This window comes from Erpetoichthys calabaricus, chromosome 7, assembly GCF_900747795.2.
Source record: "Erpetoichthys calabaricus chromosome 7, fErpCal1.3, whole genome shotgun sequence".
Lineage (NCBI taxonomy): Eukaryota > Metazoa > Chordata > Cladistia > Polypteriformes > Polypteridae > Erpetoichthys > Erpetoichthys calabaricus.
Genome location: NC_041400.2, coordinates 4,053,428 through 4,072,286, shown reverse-complemented (window position 1 = coordinate 4,072,286; position 18,859 = coordinate 4,053,428). Strand labels below are relative to the sequence as shown.

The following is an 18,859-nucleotide window of genomic DNA, read 5'->3' as shown; positions in this document are numbered from 1 at the left end:
ATTTTGGAATAAGGCTGTAACATAACAAAATGTGGAAAAAGTGATGAAGCGCTGGGAATACTTTCCGGATGCACTGTAGATAGACATGAAAAGGACAAAATAATAGATAGATAGATAGATAGATAGATAGATAGATAGATAGATAGATAGATAGATAGATAGATAGATAGATAGATAGATAGATAGATGTGAAAGACACTATATAATAGATGGAGTTGTCATCTCCCCGCTGAGGCTCTCCTTGACAGTTCATTCATCGTCTTTTAAAATCTCTGCCTTGCGTCCACATTTATGTCACGTCCAAATTATGTAATGGCATTAAAGTGTGATGGGTAAATATTTACGCAAATAGGATTAGGTGACTGATAACATTTAATTAATGAGGGGCTCTCAGGAGCAGAGCCAGCACTGAGGATCAGGGAGATTTGCAGCAGCGTGGCTGCCTCGTGCTGGCAGATCAAGGAGGAGGGCTTGATTTTATGTTGAGCACTGCCCACTGTGCCAGCCCACTTACGTTTCTTCTTAAAAGCCCAGATGACCTGCCAGCCCACACACCCCAGATTTGCCATTTCTCAGCATAAATTAACCGTTCAGTGTGCCAAGGTGGGCTATTTTTAGATCGTGGCTGACATTCCAAATCGTGAAGTCACCCTCACATGGTGGCCTTGATTTCAAAGGCCATTAATCTGCTGTCAACTATTTTCAGACCATTGATCGCATAAGCAATTTGTAATCCTGCCATTTATGCAGTAAACAGACAGGTTCATATCATGGTGGCCTCGGGATCCACATGCTGTCACTGTAGTCTCTGTTGGGGATACAGTGGTATCAGTGGAAAGACTATGGAAGAATCAGCCATGCTTAGAGTAATAGCACCCTCACAGCTTTTACATCAACATTTTGTAACATTTAAAGGGTGGTGATGCCCACCATGGATCACAGAGTAATATCTCTTGACCAGGGACTGACGACAACGTGAAGCCCCATTCAAGATGTTGAGTATGATGTGTGCCTTGCCCTCTGAACTGCAGTAAACAGCATTTGGTCAACCTCAGTTCGAATGATTAATTGATAGAGGACACTGGTTAGTGGTCCTAGTCCATGAATCCAAAGTTCTGGGTTCAAATCCCATGGTTTATTGTTGTCTGTATGGAGTTTTAATGTTCTAATTGTGTCTCTGAGCTTTTCTCTTCCACATTCCTAAAGATATGCGAGTCAAGCTGATTAGAGACGGTTAAGTGGTCCCAGTGAACAGTGAAGATGCCTTGCACAGATTGTGCCCAGTGTGTCGAAAGTAGGTATGAGAAGGCATGTATGACTGAGCGGCTGAAAATGATGTCTACTAGATTTGTATAATAAGGTGGCACAGACGCAGACTCAAATGGCAGATGAAGAAGAAGAACATTCTCAAATGGCAGACAGCCAAAGTAAAGGGCATTACATTGGAGGTCACCATTGCCTGTGAAACTGCCAATTACACCAGCTGGTTGTTGGAGACACTTTGACCATCCACTGTAGGCTTATCTGGTACAAATTTTATCACTGGCAAGAGATTTTTTCAAGTAGGTTCAAACCATGGTGGCCACAGGATGCAGATGCTGCTGCTACAGTGTGGCCACGTGCGTCAAATTCTGGTCCCAGCCCTGCATCTCCCTCAGCTGCTACACGTCCAACCTGAAACTTACCAGAAGCAGAATTTGAACAAGGATCACTGGATCAGACAGCACCTGCTTTAACAAGCTGAGCTAAAGAGAGCAGTGTCACCCAGCCAGCTTCCAACAGGACAAGTGGAAACATCACGGGCAGCTGCAAATTCATTCAGCCTGCCATATTTGCTCCCCTTACCTGAGCCCATCCTGGATGAGCCCCCAATTGCTCAATACCCCAGATATGAAAAATAGGAAACAGGATTTATTGAAAACAAAAAAATTGAAATATCACATTGACACAAGTAATCAGATCCTTTACTCGGGGCCTTGTTGAAGAAGACCCTTTGTCCGTCATTCCATCCCGCAGTCTTCTTGGATCTGACGTGAAAAGCATCACACACATGGATTTGAGGATTTTCTGCCATCGTTCTCTGCAGATCCTTTCAAGCTCTGTCAGCTTTGATGGAGACCATCTGGGGCTTGCTATATTCAGATATCTCCAGAGATGTTCGACCGGGTTCAAGTATGGGTTCTGACTGGGCCACTCTGTACTTTGCTCCATTCATCTTTCCCTCAACCCTGTCTAGTCTCCCAGTTCCTGCTGCTGCCATCACCCAGCTTCACCATTAAAATGGATGGAGACCATCAGTGGAGGAGTTACTTTAAGATCTCTCCAGAGATGTTCAGTTGAGCTCTGACTGGACCACTCGAGGACATTCAGAGTCGTCCATAAGCCAGTCCTGTGTTTTCTTTGCTCTGTCCTGCTGGAAGGTGAACCTTCATTCCAGTCTGAGGTCCTGACTGCTCTGCTGCAGGTTTTTGTGAAGGATACTGTGTACTGTGCTCCATTCAGTTGTCCTCAACTCTGTCGAGTCTCCCAGTACCTGATGTCGCCACCAGCCTGCTTCACCGTTGGACTGGCATTGTGCAGGTGACAAGCAGTGCCTGGTTTCCTCCATGCTTAGAATTGAGGCCAAACAGTTCAGCGTTAGTTCCATCAGACCAGAGAATCTTGTTTCTCGCACTTAGAGAGAGAGCTTTAAGCACATTTCTTGATAACTCCTAAAGGGCTTCTATGTGTCATCTGGCCACTCTGCAGTGGAGAGCAGTGCAGTGGTGATTGTCCCATCTCCAAACAGCTTCTTTGGAGCTTGTGACCATCAAGTTTTTCTTCACCTCTCTTCTTAAGGCACTTCTCCCATGATTACTCAGTTTGGCCATGTGGTCAGCTCCAGGAAGAGTCGTGGTAGTTCCAAACTTATTTCTTTTCTTATTCTGTCAAAAATCAAGAAGACTCGGGGCTGTCATTACTGTCAAAGGTGGTTCAATGAAGTGCTGAGTGAAGGGTCTGAATATTTGTGTCTATAGGATAGATCAGATCCTTTAATTTTAATAAATCTGCAAAAATTCCTAAAATCCTTGTGGTGAGGCTCCGGGTGGACACAGGTGCATGCAGGCAGTAGTGTGACCGTGTGGCCCCAGTGTGCTGCTCAGAGAATGGAAGATCTCAGATTCATGTGGCCGAAAGTTTAGAGAATGACCCAAGTGTTGTTTTTCACAAAGTTTGCTGCTTCAGTGTTTGAAGATCTTTTTCTCAGACGTGTCTATGGAATACTGAAGTAGAATTACAAACATTTCAAAAGCTGCAAAGGCTTTTATTGGCAATGACTTGAAGTTTATTCTCAGAGTCCATATTTGCAGGGTTGGCCCTTCTTTCTTTTTCAAGACCTCTGCAATTTGCCCTGGCAGGCTGGCAATCAACTTCTAGGCCCAATCCTGACTGATGGAAGCCCATTCTTTCATCATCAATGCTTAGAGTTTGTCAGAATTGGTGGATTTTTCTTTGTCCACCCAAATCTTGACCACAAGTTCTCAATGGGATTAAGGTCTGAGGAGTTTCCTGACCATAGACCCAAAATTTTGATGTTTTGTTCCCCGATGCCACTTAGTTCTAACTTTTGCCTTGTGCTCCATCATGCTGGAAAAGGCATTGTGGGTCATCAAACTGTTGTTGGATGGTGGGGAGAAGTTGTGCTCGGAGGTCGTTTTAGTCCCATTCTTTATTCATGGCTCAGGATCGAGGCACCACCAGTGCAGAGCTTCCTCAGGAATGGCAGCAGGCAGGTGGGAGTGAGGTGAAAGCCTTTGGAGGATGGCCTGATGGGTGTCAAGAAGGGCAGCAAAGAAGCCAAGAAAAACATTAAGGACAGACTGATATTCTGGGATTGGACTGCTGGGGGAAAAGTCATTTTCTCTGATGAATCCCATTTCCGATTGTTCAGAGCATCCATAAAAAAAAGAGAAGAAAAGGTGAGTGACGCTACCATCAGTCCTGTGTCATGCCAACAGTAAAGCATCCTGAGACCATTCATGTCATGTGGGGTTGCTTCTCAGCCAAGACAGTGGGCTCACTCACAATCTGGCCTAAGAACACAGCCATGAATAAAGAATGGGACCAAAACATCCTCTGAGAGCAACTTCTCCCAACCATCCAAAAACAGTTTGGTGACCAACAATGGCTTTTCCAGCATGATGGAGCATCGGGCCATAAGGCAAAAATGAGAACTAAGTGGTTCAGGGGAACAAAACATCAACATTTTGGGTCCGTGACCAAGAAACTCCCCAGACCTTTAACCCCATTGAGAACTTGTGCTGAGTCCTCAAGAGATGGATGGACAAACAAAAACCCACTGATTCTGATAAACTCCAAGCATTGATTATGCAAGAATGGGCTACCATCAGTCAGGATTGGGCCCAGAAGCTGACTGACAGCCTGCCAGGGCGAATTGAAAAAGAAGAGCCAACACTGCAAATATGGACTCTTTGCATAAAGTTCATGTCATTGTCAATAAAAGCCTTTGAAACTTCTGAAATGCTTGTAATTCTACTTCAGTATTCCATAGAAACATCTGACAAAAAGATCTGCAAACACTGACGTGAAAACTAACACTTGTGTCATCCCTCAAAACTTTTGGCCACGACTGTAGACATTTGCAGTTCAGCCAGTTTCCTCAGTTAGCACTCTGGGATACATAATAAGCCAGCTGTGCCCACACAAGTATAAAAAGAGCCTGAGTTAGTCAGGGTGAACAAAAAATAAGAAAAGTGTGAAAGATCCAGTGGATGATGGATGAAAAGTTGGGATCACGGTAGAGCCAGTGCAGTGAAGAAGAGATGAGCCAATCAGGAAGAGGCTCCCGTGCGGAGCATTGAGGAGGTGCAGGGCCCACCAGGCGCTCCGAGAGATCTGCTGAATGTTACAGGATGGTGGAAGGAGACTGGATCAGGGCTTGTGAGGTGCCCACGGATGCTGAGGAATGGCGGTGGGGCACGAGGCAATAGTAAGGATGACCACGAATAGACGAATGACAGCCTCTGCTGCTGGGCAGACTTCATGATGTGAGCAGAAGGGGAATAAAATCAGAAGGACACACTGGAGTAAAGACAGATACTGACTGTGTTTTAAATGGAGGAGTCTAACCCTTTTGGAATATTTATTTTTATGGAAGTTTATCTTCCACAAATGCATGGATTTTACTGAGGATTATTTACACTCATATGAAAAAGTTTGGGAACCCCTCTTAATTATTTGGATTTTTGTTTCTCATTGGCTGAGCTTTCAAAGTAGCAACTTCCTGTTAATATCTGACATGCCTTATGGAAACAGTAGGATTTCAGCAGTGACATTTAAGTTTATTGGATTAACAGAAAATATGCAATATGCATCATAACAAAATTAGACAGGTGCATAAATGTGGGCACCGCAACAGAGATATGACATCAATACTTAGTTGAGCCTCCTTTTGGCCTCTAGACGCTGTTCTCCTATAGCCTCTGATGAGTGTCTGATTCTGGATGGAGGTATTGTTCACCATTCTTCATACAAAATCTCTCCAGTTCAGTTCAATCTGATGGACAGCCTGCTTCAAATCATCCCATAGATTTGATGATATTCAAAGTCAGGGGACTGTGACGGCCATTCCAGAACATTGTACTTCTCCCTCTGCATGTATGCCTTTGTGTTTTGGGTCATTGTCTTGTTGGAATATCCAACCCCTGCGTAACTTCAACTTTGTACTGATGCTTGAACATTATCCTGAAGAATTTGTTGATATTGGGTTGAATTCATCTGACTCTCGACTTTAACAAGGGCCCCAGTCACTGAACTAGCCCCACAGCCCCACAGCATGATGGAACCTCCACCAAATTTGACAGTAGGTAGCAGGTGTTTTTCTTGGAATGCGGTGTTCTTCTCCCGCCATGCAAAGCGCTTTTTGTTCTGACCAAATAACTCCATTTTTGTCTCATCAGTCCAAAGCACTTTGTTCCAGAATGAATCTGGCTTGTCTAAATGAGCATTGGCATACAACAAGTGACTCTGTTTGTGGCTTTTTTCTCATCACCCTGCCATACAGATGTCCTTGGTGCAAATTGCGCTGAACTGTAAAACGATGTACAGATACACCATTTGCAGTAAGATGTTCTCACAGGTCTTTGGAGGTGATCTGTGGGTTGTCTGTCACCATTCTCACAATCCTGCTTATATGCCGCTCCTGTATTTTTCTTGGCCTGCCAGACCTGCTGGGTTTAACAGCAACTGTGCCTGTGGCCTTCCATTTCCTGATTCCATTCCTTACAGTTACAGAAACTGATAGTTTAGACCTCTGAGATGGCTTTTTGTAGCCTTCCCCTAAACCAGGAGACTCAACAATCTTTGTTTTCAGATCTTTGGAGAGTTGCTTTGAGGATTCCATGCTGTCACTCTTCAGAGGAGAGTCAAAGGGAGAAAAGCACAACTTGTAATTGATCACCTTAAATACCTTTATATCTCACTAGCCAACCCGTGGTGTAGCATATGTCGCATAATTATGTATTGATGGGTGAACACTTGCTGAACGACACAGTTGTCCAAATGGGGTGGGTTTGTGGATACCACTGTGAGTGAATGAAAAGAGGGACCTCTGGAGAGAGCAACATACAATTGTCCGTGACCGAAAGGGGGATCGTCTGTGACGATGGAGGCCACGCTGGTGAAAGTTACTTCGTCGTTAGGGATAAGTTTCAGCACTTGTTCATTAAGGTGTAGCGAGTCTTCGTTGTTGACACTTAATATAGCTTGCATACTGAGTTGTTCCAGAGTCACAGTTGAGAAACACTTTTTTAATGTCTTTTAAGCACAGGGAAAAAAATTAACATGTGAAACATCCGTAATGTAATAAGCCACCAAGAAAAGTAACATTACAATAATGCACGCTATGATCCGATCGCTGTTAACAGAAGTGAAAACAAAATCGAGCCCGGTGTATTCTTTAACTGCCTTGTAGCACAGTGGTAGTGCTGCTGCTTTGCAGTAAGGAGACTGTGGAAGATTTTGGGTTCGCTTCCCGGTTTCTCCCTGTGTGGATAGCGCTTTGAATTCTGAGAACACTGGTATATCAATGTAATGAAGTATTCTTATTCTTATGCGTCCAGCGTTCACTCTCTCTCTCGCGCACGCCTGTGTGTGTGTGTGTGTGTCGCTCGCTCGCTGCACGTATTCCTTCAGGCATACCAGTAAGCGAATGAAAAGATGGAACTCTGGAGAGAGCAACACAAGTGTCCGTGACTGAAAACTGGTTTTGGCAGATACACGCACATCTTTTTGAAAGTTTGGCCCTGTGCCTTATTAATTGTCATCGCAAAGGCAAATCTAACAGGAAATTGTCTTCATGTTAAAGTAAAAGGCAAATTATCCGCGACAAACAAACTGTTTTACACGCTGCATACCAACCCGCAGCGTAGTATACGCCGCATAATCACGCCGCTTTTTTAATGTTTTTTAAGCAGAGGGAAAAAATGAACATTTGCAAAATCCATAACGCTGCTTTCAGTAAGTACAATACACACGTGTTTAATTTGTCGGCCACTTTTTGCCAGCCGTCTTTTCTGGTTTGGGCTGCTTTTGCAGTGTTACCGCTTGTGCATATTAAATCTTGAAATCCTTTGAGTAACTAATTGACTAACTAACACCCACCCACCCAGCTTGTGTGAAAAAAATGCGCCCGTTCTGTCATCATTTTGTAGCAGCCTATCAAAGACTTGCTGATCATGTTTTCTAGACTCAATATACATTGGCTTTTCACTCAGCGCGGAGGCGCGCATTCATCTCGGATTATTACATCCTGCTAGACTAATGTGCTACACGGCTGCATTTGAAAAACCGACTTATCCCTGATGAGTTTCACCGGCATTAATGATTAGGAATCCGGTTGGAACAAAACCCTGCATCCACAGGGTTTCACCAGCATCGAGTTTGGGAAACACTGCTGAACACAGACGAAACCGACTCAGGTGAGGAGTTGGGGCGGGCAAAGTAGTGATAAAATATTGATTATTAAGTGTTGTTTGCCTGGGTGTCTGATGTGCTCGACGGGATCATAAATAAAAGGAAAACAATGTGAAGGCAATGTCACAGGTGATCCTGTGGTATAGCGGGTCCACAGCTCCCCTTCAAAAGGCCATTTTTAAATAAATAATCATCGCGCTCACAGCGTAGCGAGGGGCGTGGAAGTGTGGCTGAAACGGTTTCCAGGTGGAGTCGTGCTGCAGGTGTTTTTCCCCTGTGCAGTGTGCGAGCGAGTGAGGAGAGAGAGAAAGCCGGTACATTAGAGTGAGCGAGAGCAGGCTCGAAGGAAATGTGTTCCTGTGGTATAGCAGGTCCATAGCTCCCCTTCAAAAGGCCATTTTTAATCAGGTGACTGACAGTAGTGGAGTCAGGCACAGAGAAGGTCAGCTGCTGAGAGAGCGTCTCGACTGTTGCAGGGCCTGCATCGGTGAAGCAGGTGAAAAGCTAATGAAAAAGAGGCACAGGGCTTATTGGTTTTTAAAGACTGCTTCCTTCATTGTGTTTTAACCTCAGTTTTAAAGGATTGCGCGGCTCTCTCTATCGCGCTGCCTGTGTGTGCCTCTGTCTCTCTTTGGCGCTGCCTCTGTGTGAACCAAGGTTCCACTGAGGTTGACTAATGAAAAGTCAACGTGGCTCAGAGCTGCATGTGGACTGTGGCACAGACAAACAGAAATGACGGCATGTTTTCCGAGGCGTCGTGTCCAAGTTGGTGGGCGTGGCTCTGTGTGTTTTCATCGTATCCAATAGTCTAAGAGTTGGTGGGCGAGGCTCCTTCCTGCGTGCGCCATTGGCGTCTTACTTGTCGGCGGCTTAGTGAATTATTATATATATATATATATATATATATATATATATATATATAGATGATTGGACACACCAGTCTGTGAAGGCTTAACGAACTAATCCAACCAATTTGGTGTTACAAGTAATCAGCATTGAGCAGTGACAGGCATTCAAATCAGCACAATGACAAGGGGACCCACATTTGTGCACAGACAGTTTTTCACATATCATTTAATTTCATACAACTAAATACTGCTTCACTAAAAATCCATCCATCCATCCATTATCTAACCTGCAATATACTAACTATAGGGTCACAGGGGTCTGCTGGAGCCAGTCCCAGCCAACACAGGGTGCAAGGCAGGAAACAAACCGTGGGCAGGGCGCCAGCCCACCGTAGGGAGCACACACACACCAAGCACACACTAGGGACAATTTAGAATCGCCAATGCACCTAACCTGCATGTCTTTGTACTGTGGGAGGAAACCCACACAGACATGGGGAGAACATGCAAACTCGGGTCTCCTAACTGCGAGGCAGCAGCGCTACCCACTGCGCCACCATGCCGCCCTCACTAAAAATCTTTGTTCAGAAAACACTGCATTACTCAGATGTTCCTAGGAAATTAAAGACATACCACTGTTATCTTTGTTGTTGAAAGGAGAGTCAATTATTATGCAGGCTGAGAGGGCTTCCCAAACTTTTTCATATGACTGTATCTATTTATTAAGAAGTCTGCACTGCACTTGTTTGTTGAACGCTTTGCAAATAAAAGGACTTTGCACCTACCTCTGCTGTGTTGTGTTTCCTCGCTGTCCACTCCACCCTCGGTTATGTCCATCCATTTTCCCATGTTCAAGGATGAGTGTGCCAGCTTCACCAAACACGGGCATCACAATCCTGTTTCCGCTTTGTCATTCTGGGGTTCGGAGCGTTGTTTGAGGGGAAAAACCGTCTTTGGCGTAAGTCTGCAAACATAAGAAAATGTGTCAAAAGGTGAAGGTGTCTGACTACTTTTTGAACGAGCCGTATACTGTCACGTCTGCGATGTCATCAGCGCAACAACTATGCTTAGGTGACGCCTCCAAAGGGCACTGAGTAAAAGAAAATCAAGATGTGTCAAATCAAATCATCATAAGAGCCAAAGAAATTGAATCTTTGGGCAAAAAGGAAATAAAATACACAGAAATACCCGTATAACAAAGCATACATACAACAGTTTCTGCTAATTCCTCTAATGGGAAGCCAAAGGGAGACGGCCATTTTTGATGATCAATACAACTTCATCATCTCAATTATATTTCTTCATTTACAGTAAGGACTTTCTGGACTCTTTATATATTTTGTGGGTAGTGACTTTGTGTGTGCGTGTCTTAAACGAGAATTTTTTTTCTGGAGGCTGGAGGGGTGTTAGTTCTGATGTTTGCCGGCTAGGCACGTGTACCAGACTGCCCTCTGAATCATTTGGCCAAGCGGCGTCCTTTGAGGGTAAAGGTCTGTAAGGTCCATGTCAATTTTTTTTTTTTCTTGAGTCTCCGTCACCGTCTTCGTCGATTTTGTGATGGCAGATTTGAACGAATAATGTGTTTGCATCGAGTTCTGTTTCCTTTTTGGGGGAAAATAGCAGCAGAAGTCGTCACAATGCTTTGAGAGGCTTTCAATAAAGAAGCTTTGAGGCAGGCAAGGGTTTTTAACCTTAAAGTGCTCAACTGATCGTGTGGGGCAGTGCGGAGAAAAAACGACCCGAATTGTGGCGATCAGGCGAGTGGCTTCAGCATCACAACAGCATTGAGTGTGCGGCAGTTTCTCAGGAAAAACAGGATTGACAACTGGTGTCCTGCCCCCCCCCCCCTTACTCCCTGGACTTTGCACCCTGTGATTGTTTTCTTATTTCCAAGAATGAAGAGGAACCTTAAAGGAAAGCGTTTTCAGGATGTGGAGGAGGTCAAGAAGCAGACGACGGAGGCACTGAAGGCTATCACTTTGCAAGCGTTTTGAACAACGGAAAAAGCGGTGGGACACCTGTATTGTGTCTCAGGGAGAGTATTTTGAGGGCGATTCAACTTTAGAAATATATATACGATTTAAAAAAATATATATATTCTCGTTATTTTTGAGTGTTTGTGAATACTTGTGTATACCATGGAGTTTTGGAATATATTGAGTTTACTTAGACATATTCGCGTATGGTGTGGTTGCTTGTCGTCGCACTTGATTGCAATCATTTTGCCTTTTTTCTCACACAGCTACTGTCTCAACACTGTGAAGCTTTACACAACTGAATTCAGTAGGCACATCGTAGGTGACTCGGTTGAACGGTGCCATATTATGCATTATTAGATAGATAGATAGATAGATAGATAGATAGATAGATAGATAGATAGATAGATAGATAGATAGATAGATAGATAGATAGATAGATAACTTTATTAATCCCAAGGGGAAATTCACATACTCCAGCAGCAGCACATTGATAAAAAATAATATTAAAGAGTGATAAAAATGCAGGTATAACAGACAGTAACTTTGTATAATGTTAATGTTTACCCCCCGGGTGGAACTGAAGAGTCGCATAGTTTGGGGGAGGAAGGATCTCCTCAGTCTGTCAGTGGAGCAGGACGGTGACAGCAGTCTGTCACTGAAGCTGCTCTTCTGTCTGGAGATGATCCTGTTCAATGGATGCAGTGGATTCTCCATGATTGACAGGAGTCTGCTCAGCGCCCGTCACTCTGCCACAGATGTCAAACTGCCCAGCTCCGTGCCTACAATACAGCCTGCCTTCCTCACCAGTTTGTCCATACGTGAGGCGTCCCTCTTGCCTCCCCAGCACACCACCGCGTAGAAGAGGGCGCTCGCCACAACAGTCTGATAGAACATCTGAAACATCTTATTACAGATGTTGAAGGACGCCAGTCTTCTAAGGAAGTATAGTCGGCTCTGTCCTCTCTTGCACAGAGCATCAGTATTGACAGTCCAGTCCAATTTATCATCCAGCTGCACTCCCCGATATTTATAGGTCTGCACCCTCTGCACACAGTCACCTCTGATGATCACAGGGTCCATGAGGGACTTGGGCCTCCTAAAATGCACCATCAGCTGTTTGGTTTTGCTGGTGTTCAGGTGTAGGTGGTTTGAGTCGTACCATTTAACAAAGTCCTTGATTCGGTTCCTATATTCCTCCTCCTGCCCACTTCTGATGCATGCCACGATAGCAGTGTCGTCAGTGAACTTTTGCACGTGGCAGGACTCCGAGTTGTATTGGAAGTCCGATGTATATAGGCTGAACAGGACCGGGAGTAAGTACAGTCCCCTGTAGCGCTCCTGTATTGCTGACAACAATGTCAGACCTGCAGTTCCCGAGACGCACATACTGAGGTCTGTCTGTAAGACAGTCCATGATCCATGCCGCCAGGTATGAATCTACTCCCATCTCTGTCAGCTTGTCCCTAAGGAGCAGAGGTTGGATGGTGTTGAAGGAGCTAGAGAAGTCTAGAAACATAATTCTTACAGCGTCACTGCCTCTGTCCAAGTGGGAGAGGGATCGAAGTAGCATATAGATGATGGCATCCTCCACTCCCACCTTCTCCTGGTATGCGAACCGCAGAGGGTCTACATCTTTCCGTGTCCACATCTGAGAACCAATTCACATCATCAACACTATCATTCAAGTCGAGCAATGGTTCAGTTTCAGCTCGATCTAAAACTGCCTTTACGGCTTTTCGTTTGCCTTGTGTTTTTTGCAGTTGGAGGCTCCCACCTACTCATGAATATTTATAAGTTACATCCTACATAGAAATATTAAAGATTTTTTGGTTATTTCATCCAAAGATGGCAGCAGAATACAGTCCTGAGCATTACTCTGCCTTAACACTGTAAAGCAGTTGCAAGTCACCCCAAGTCTGACTCAGGCTTAACCAGATTTTCATCTCAAGCCTACATCACACTCAGGTTTAATGCCAAGATTGTTAATATACAATAATACAATATAACATAACATAATAACGCTTCAGTGCCCTGCGGTGGGCTGGCACCCTGCTTGGGGTTTGTTCCTGCCTTGTGCCCTATGTTGGCTGGGATTGGCTCCAGCAGACCCCCGTGACCCTGTAGTTAGGATATAACGGGTTGGATAATGAATGGGTGGATAATATCAGTATGCTGCTGCTGAAGAATGTGAATTTCCCATTGGGATTAATAAAGTATCTATCTATCTATCTATCTATCTATCTAATAACGCTTCAACTTTTACTGGCCGATATCGCTATACATCACCACTGAATGTAGTGTATGTGAGTCAGGTAGCAGGTCAACCTCAAAACCCCCTCAGACCCCTTCCTGCGATATTGATATAATAACTAATATAACTTACTGTGAGAGATGGCCGGCTGTTTATCCCAGCCACCACCCCCAGGCCACTAGATGGAGCCCTCCCTGTAGCATGGGAGTGCCCCAAAGACCAGCAGGGAATTATGGACAGTGGAGTTTTTATTCCCAACCCTGCTGGACACCGTGGGGCCCACCAGAGGACGCTGCAGGGAGGCTCAAGGACTCTTATGTGCCCTATAACCTGGAAGTACGTCCTGGTCACGTGAACAGGAGAAATGACGTACTTCCAGGTTGAAGAAAAGGACTGTTACCCTGACCGGGAAGTAATAAGGACTTGTGGACTGTTGGGCAGAAACACCTCCGGGTCAGGGGGTATAAAAGGACTATGGGAAAGCCCAGACATTGAGCTGAGCTGGGAGGAAGGGTGGCAACGCGTCTGGGAGTTACACAATCTCAGCACAATAACCGTGAGAAACAGTCAAGGTGAAAATAACTATTAGATTATTCTTATCTCTCTATTATAAAAAAAAAAATCTTGTGAGAGGGAATGACCAGGAGACGATACGTGATCTTCACGTTAAGATCACGGAAGACAAATAAAAGACCCGCAAGATGAAAGAGTGGCCACGGAGCGTCTCGCGGGGATATAGAACATGAGATTCTTGCAAGACATGCCGTACTTACACACAATATCAGAGCACGGCCAGCAAAAAAATCAGTAGTGTAAAGGCGTGCAGCACACACAGATCCAGGGGTCTCAGTGCATATAAAGGACAATACGTTATAAATGAAACGTCGACGACTAAAAGATCGCATTAGCGCAAACAAAAGGAAATTAATCATCAGGAACAGGTGTAACTGAAAAAATAGCAGGACAAAGCAAGGTCAGAAATAAAAGGCAAAGAGCATTCGCCTTCGCATCATTCAATGCACAAAACGTACATTTACACAATAATGGACCATACGCTATGAGAATCTGTGGTCCCGCAACAGTTAAAGCAATGACAAGTTTAATTTCAAAGAAAACACAGTTCGGTCAGGTGTATATTTAGGATCACGGAGAAGCGATCACAACGCAAGCAGCAGAGACACAAAGTGGCAAAAGGACAGCGGCTGTACAGGCTTTAAAATGATCGACGGGCAGCACGACAGCAGTTGCCACCCCCCTTCACAATGCGAGCAGCGTTATACGTCCAGCAAGAAAGAGACTGAATCACACCCGGGGCCGGAAATAAAGGACGATTGAAACAATGTACATAACAAGGGAGTAGGTAGTAGTAGTAGAAGTGTTTTAATTTGCACAAAAGGATTGTATTTCATAATTATAATGAGTGGCCGTTACTTTTTGCATTTTTTTTTTTAGATTGTTTACTTTACAGTTTAATAATACTTTGTGTATGTCATATATGTATGAGACAATCAAATCTTGATAAATAAAGAACATTACATTCATTGTATGCAAAGTTGTGTTTCTTTGAATATTTCTGGGGAAGGGGGTCAATAGCTTTCATCAGATTCTTAAAGGGGTCCGTAATTCAAATAAGGTTAAGAATCAATGCATTACACCTCCCTTTTCATTTGTTCACATTCATTGTTTGGAACCTGTACTTCTATGATTTGTTTCCGCTATCAATGACAATCAATACGAAAAATCTGATCTAAAAAATAACTTTACCAAATCCGCTTTATTCTATTCAGGGTCATGTAGGGCTGGGCCCTATCCTGGCAACACTGGGCACAAGACAGAAAAACAACCCTGAACAGGGCACCAGTCTGTCACACAGCCCACTCATACTCAGTCTGGAGTCGTCTGTGCCATCCTGAACATACCTGGGAATGCAGAGGGGGGGGGGAAATAAAAAAAAAAACTACACAGACCACGGTCAGGTGGGAGAAATGGACCCAGCAAGATGCCAGCAGTACCCACTTCTCTGCACATTATTAAATTATAGCTGTACATGTGACAACAGCACTAGTCGCATTATTATAATGTATGTGTGACAATACTATTAATTATGACTATTATTATTATTATTATAATGTATGTGTGACAATATGGTTTTTACTACCACTATTATTAGTATAATACATGTGCACTAGGTTATTATTACTGTAAATGAGAAAATAGTTATTAATCCTAATATTATTATTAGTTATTATAACTGTACATGTTACAATAGTAAATACTCTTATTATAATGTACATGTGACAATACTATTTATTATCACTATTATTAGTATTATTATTATTGTACATGTACACTAGGTTATTATTACTGTAAATGAGACAATATGGGTATTAATACTAATACTGTTATTATTACTGTGAATGTGATAATATTGTTATTGTTGTGCATGTGACAATACGTTATTATTATTATTATTGTTATTACTGTGAATGAGACAATACAGTTATTGCTACCAATACAACTATTCCTGTTATTACTGTGCATGTGACAAAACAGCTATTATTTTTATTGCTGAACATGTGACAATACAGTTATTGTTCTCATTATTATTACCGTACACAAGACAATACTGTTATTACTACTAATACTACTATTACTTTTACTATGGCTGTTCATGTGGATCTGGGCTGGTTACTCGAAGGCTGGGAAGTGGACTCGGGTCACAGGAGGTGCGCGGCCCCAGCACTGACCACTGTGCCAGGCCCATTTATTTGCTGTGTGCTAGTGGCATACAGTAAATGGCCCACTTTAACACCTTTACTGAGGGTTTAAGAGAAGCGAGGTGCTACCTGACCAATCATAAATAAATCTGTTTCCATGGTTATGCCTTCTGCGAAGTTTTTAGCAGATTGTTAAGGATAACACTGACCTACAAAGGTCCAAAAAAGCTCTTCTCTGCCCACATGCCAGAGCTGTGCCTTCAGGTGGGTGTGGTGGGTGCACGTGCTGGGGCTGCATGTGTTCTGACAGTGTTCACCTCCACTGACTCCTAACCTCCACAAGCGCACACGCCAGACTGAAGGAAATCCACTCCAGCAGCCTGCAGCCATTATCTAAGGACACTTACATAACAGGAACAATCCGTCTCATGGCATTTCACACTCGCTGCACCGGCCTGTCCCTGACGCCCCTCTGCAGAGTGGCACAGTGCCTCTCAGATTTCAGCTTTGATCACTTCATCAGTTCCACCACATTGGGAGATAAACTGAGGGTGCACAAGCTCATCATATTCCCAAAGTTAGCCCTATAATAAGAGCTATTCTTGGGCACAGCTGCTGGCGTGTGTTTGCGTGTGGCAGGCTGTCCAGTCCTTTTGTCCCGTCCTCCTCTGTGACTGGTCGCCGTGTTTGGCTCTATATTTAGCAGCTTGATGTAAGCCGTATGCCAGTCATCATGGAGACATTCCCCACCCCACCCCCCCAGCCCACCAGTTCACTGTGGTATTGGGTACTGTTCAGACCCCAATCAGACAACCCCAGGCTGACCCCGGAGCTCCCACCTGAGCCAGGTTGGAAAACACCAACTACACAGAGGTAGGTGGCATTTTCATTCATTTCAAATGGGCAAAATATTTAAAAGAAAAGGAGAAGAGGAGAAAGAGAATAGGGGAAAGGGAACGGCCATTGTGGGACATTTGAGGTGTCACCTTGAAAACTCACATGGACTGTGAGGGACGAGGCGAGGACAGGGGAGCCGCTGCAGTGCACTGTGACTGCAACACATTGTTACTGTGGGAATATGCTGGGTGATCCTGAAAGGCTGAGGGTCAGGAAATCAAAATCAGCAAAATGGTCTTCATATTTATATATACATACATTGAATAGAAAGAAATTCACTTATACTCTATACATGTGACAATAATGAGCCTACAAATCCATGTATATTTACTACATGTATATATCTATAGATTTCTATATATATGTATACACAGCATATATACATACCATTGTGCACTGTACATGTTAACAGCACAGACCCTACATACAGTATATATATACATACACATACATAAATGCACACACACATACACACATATATATATACATATATATAGAATAGAAAGAATTTCACTTATACTCTATACAGGTGACAATAATGAGCCAACAAACCCATTTATATTTACTATATCTATATATGGATGTCTCTATATATACAGCATACATACAGTAAATGCCATAGTGCTCTGTACATGCAACAGTACGGACCCTACATTCAGTATGTATGTGTGTGTATTATATTATATTATATATATATACACACACACACACACGTAGATATAGGTATATATAACATATTTATGCATGCTTGTTAAATAAATACATATACACTATATACAAAAGTATTTAAATGTATATAATGGGGTGTCATGGTGGCGCAGTGGCCTCACAACTCAGGTCCTCTCTGCTTTGCATTTGCATGTTATCGCTGTGCCTGCATGGGTTTTATTTGGATGCCTCCAGTTTCCTCCCACAGTCCAAAGATATGCTGGTAAGGTGGACTGGTGATGCCAAACTGGCTTATGTGTGTGTCTGCCCTGTGATGGACTGGCTCCCTGTCCAGGGGTTGTTCCCGTCTTGTGCCCTGTGCTTGCCGGGATGGGCTCCAGCTTCCCCACAATCCATCTTAGAATAAGCAGATTTAGAGGATGCCTGGATGGCATACAGTATATATCTACACAAGAGGTCTCATTTTTTAAACTTTTCTTCTTGAGTTGAATATTTTTGGAAAATCTCCGTTTTTACACTTGGGGTGGCAGTATTTTGTCTTACAGGTCCATTATCATGATTTTGTATGCCCAGTTATTGTATGAGTGGAGTCTGCATGTTCTCCCCATGGTTGAGGTTTTATTTCCATGGCTACTCTGGCTTCTTCTGCCTCCTCCAATGGGGTCATCAGAGATTCTCCATTCGTCATGTGTGGGTGTGGGTGTGTTGACATGAGTGGGCACTGGCATTCCACCCCAGGATGTTTCCCACCTTGTACCCAGTGCTGCCAGGGTAATAACACAATAAAATGAATTTGTCAGTGGTATGTCATAGACGTTTGGGGTGACTCCGTGTTTAATGCTGCTGCTTCACAATACCAAAGATCCACTTTTGAAACCTAATCTGATTATTGTCTGTATGGTGATCACATGTTCTCTCCATGTCCTCTGACTTGGTGCCAGGGTTTATTGAAAGAAAATGGCATTCCATCCTGGGCAGATTAAATTACATTAGATTATGCTTTATTTGTCCCCAAGGAAAAGTTAATTAATTAATTAAATGTATATAAATGATTTAAATTCATTTAAAGTTTACTTAAAATTAAAAAAAAAAAAAAAAAAAAATTATATATATATATATATATATATATATATATATAAATAAAATTTATCTATGTTAACAAAAGGACCAGTGTCTGTCTGTGTGTCAGTGTATCTCAGTGACCATCCGGTTGCTATGTCTCTGTTATATGCTATGGGATTTATAAAAGCAGTGCTAATGTTTGTGATGCACCATCGGTTGGAAAGATAAATGTGCAATGCATTTTATTATTGCAAATGTCTGTGGTGTGCCATCTGTTGAAATGACAAATGCAGTGAATTCTACTACTACATGCATAGTAAAAATACATTTCAATAGATGGTGTATGGCAAACGTTAATTAAGAATACACTGAGGATTACATTTATTACATAGATTTCAATCCATTTTAGATTAGTAGCACATCTACAGTAGTATATATATATACACACACTAGCTGTGTTAT

General features: G+C 43.2%; 1 protein-coding gene across 1 annotated transcript in view; it reads left to right on the top strand.

Moving 5' to 3' along the window:
- The first annotated feature begins 16,488 nt into the window (after positions 1-16,488).
- The window catches only part of myoz2b (myozenin 2b), a 49,225-nt gene continuing 46,854 nt past the window's right edge, over positions 16,489-18,859 (top strand). Inside the window, exon 1 of the mRNA XM_028805068.2 lies at positions 16,489-16,642. The gene's annotated coding sequence lies outside the window, so the exon portion shown is untranslated. The remainder of the gene's footprint in view (positions 16,643-18,859) is intronic.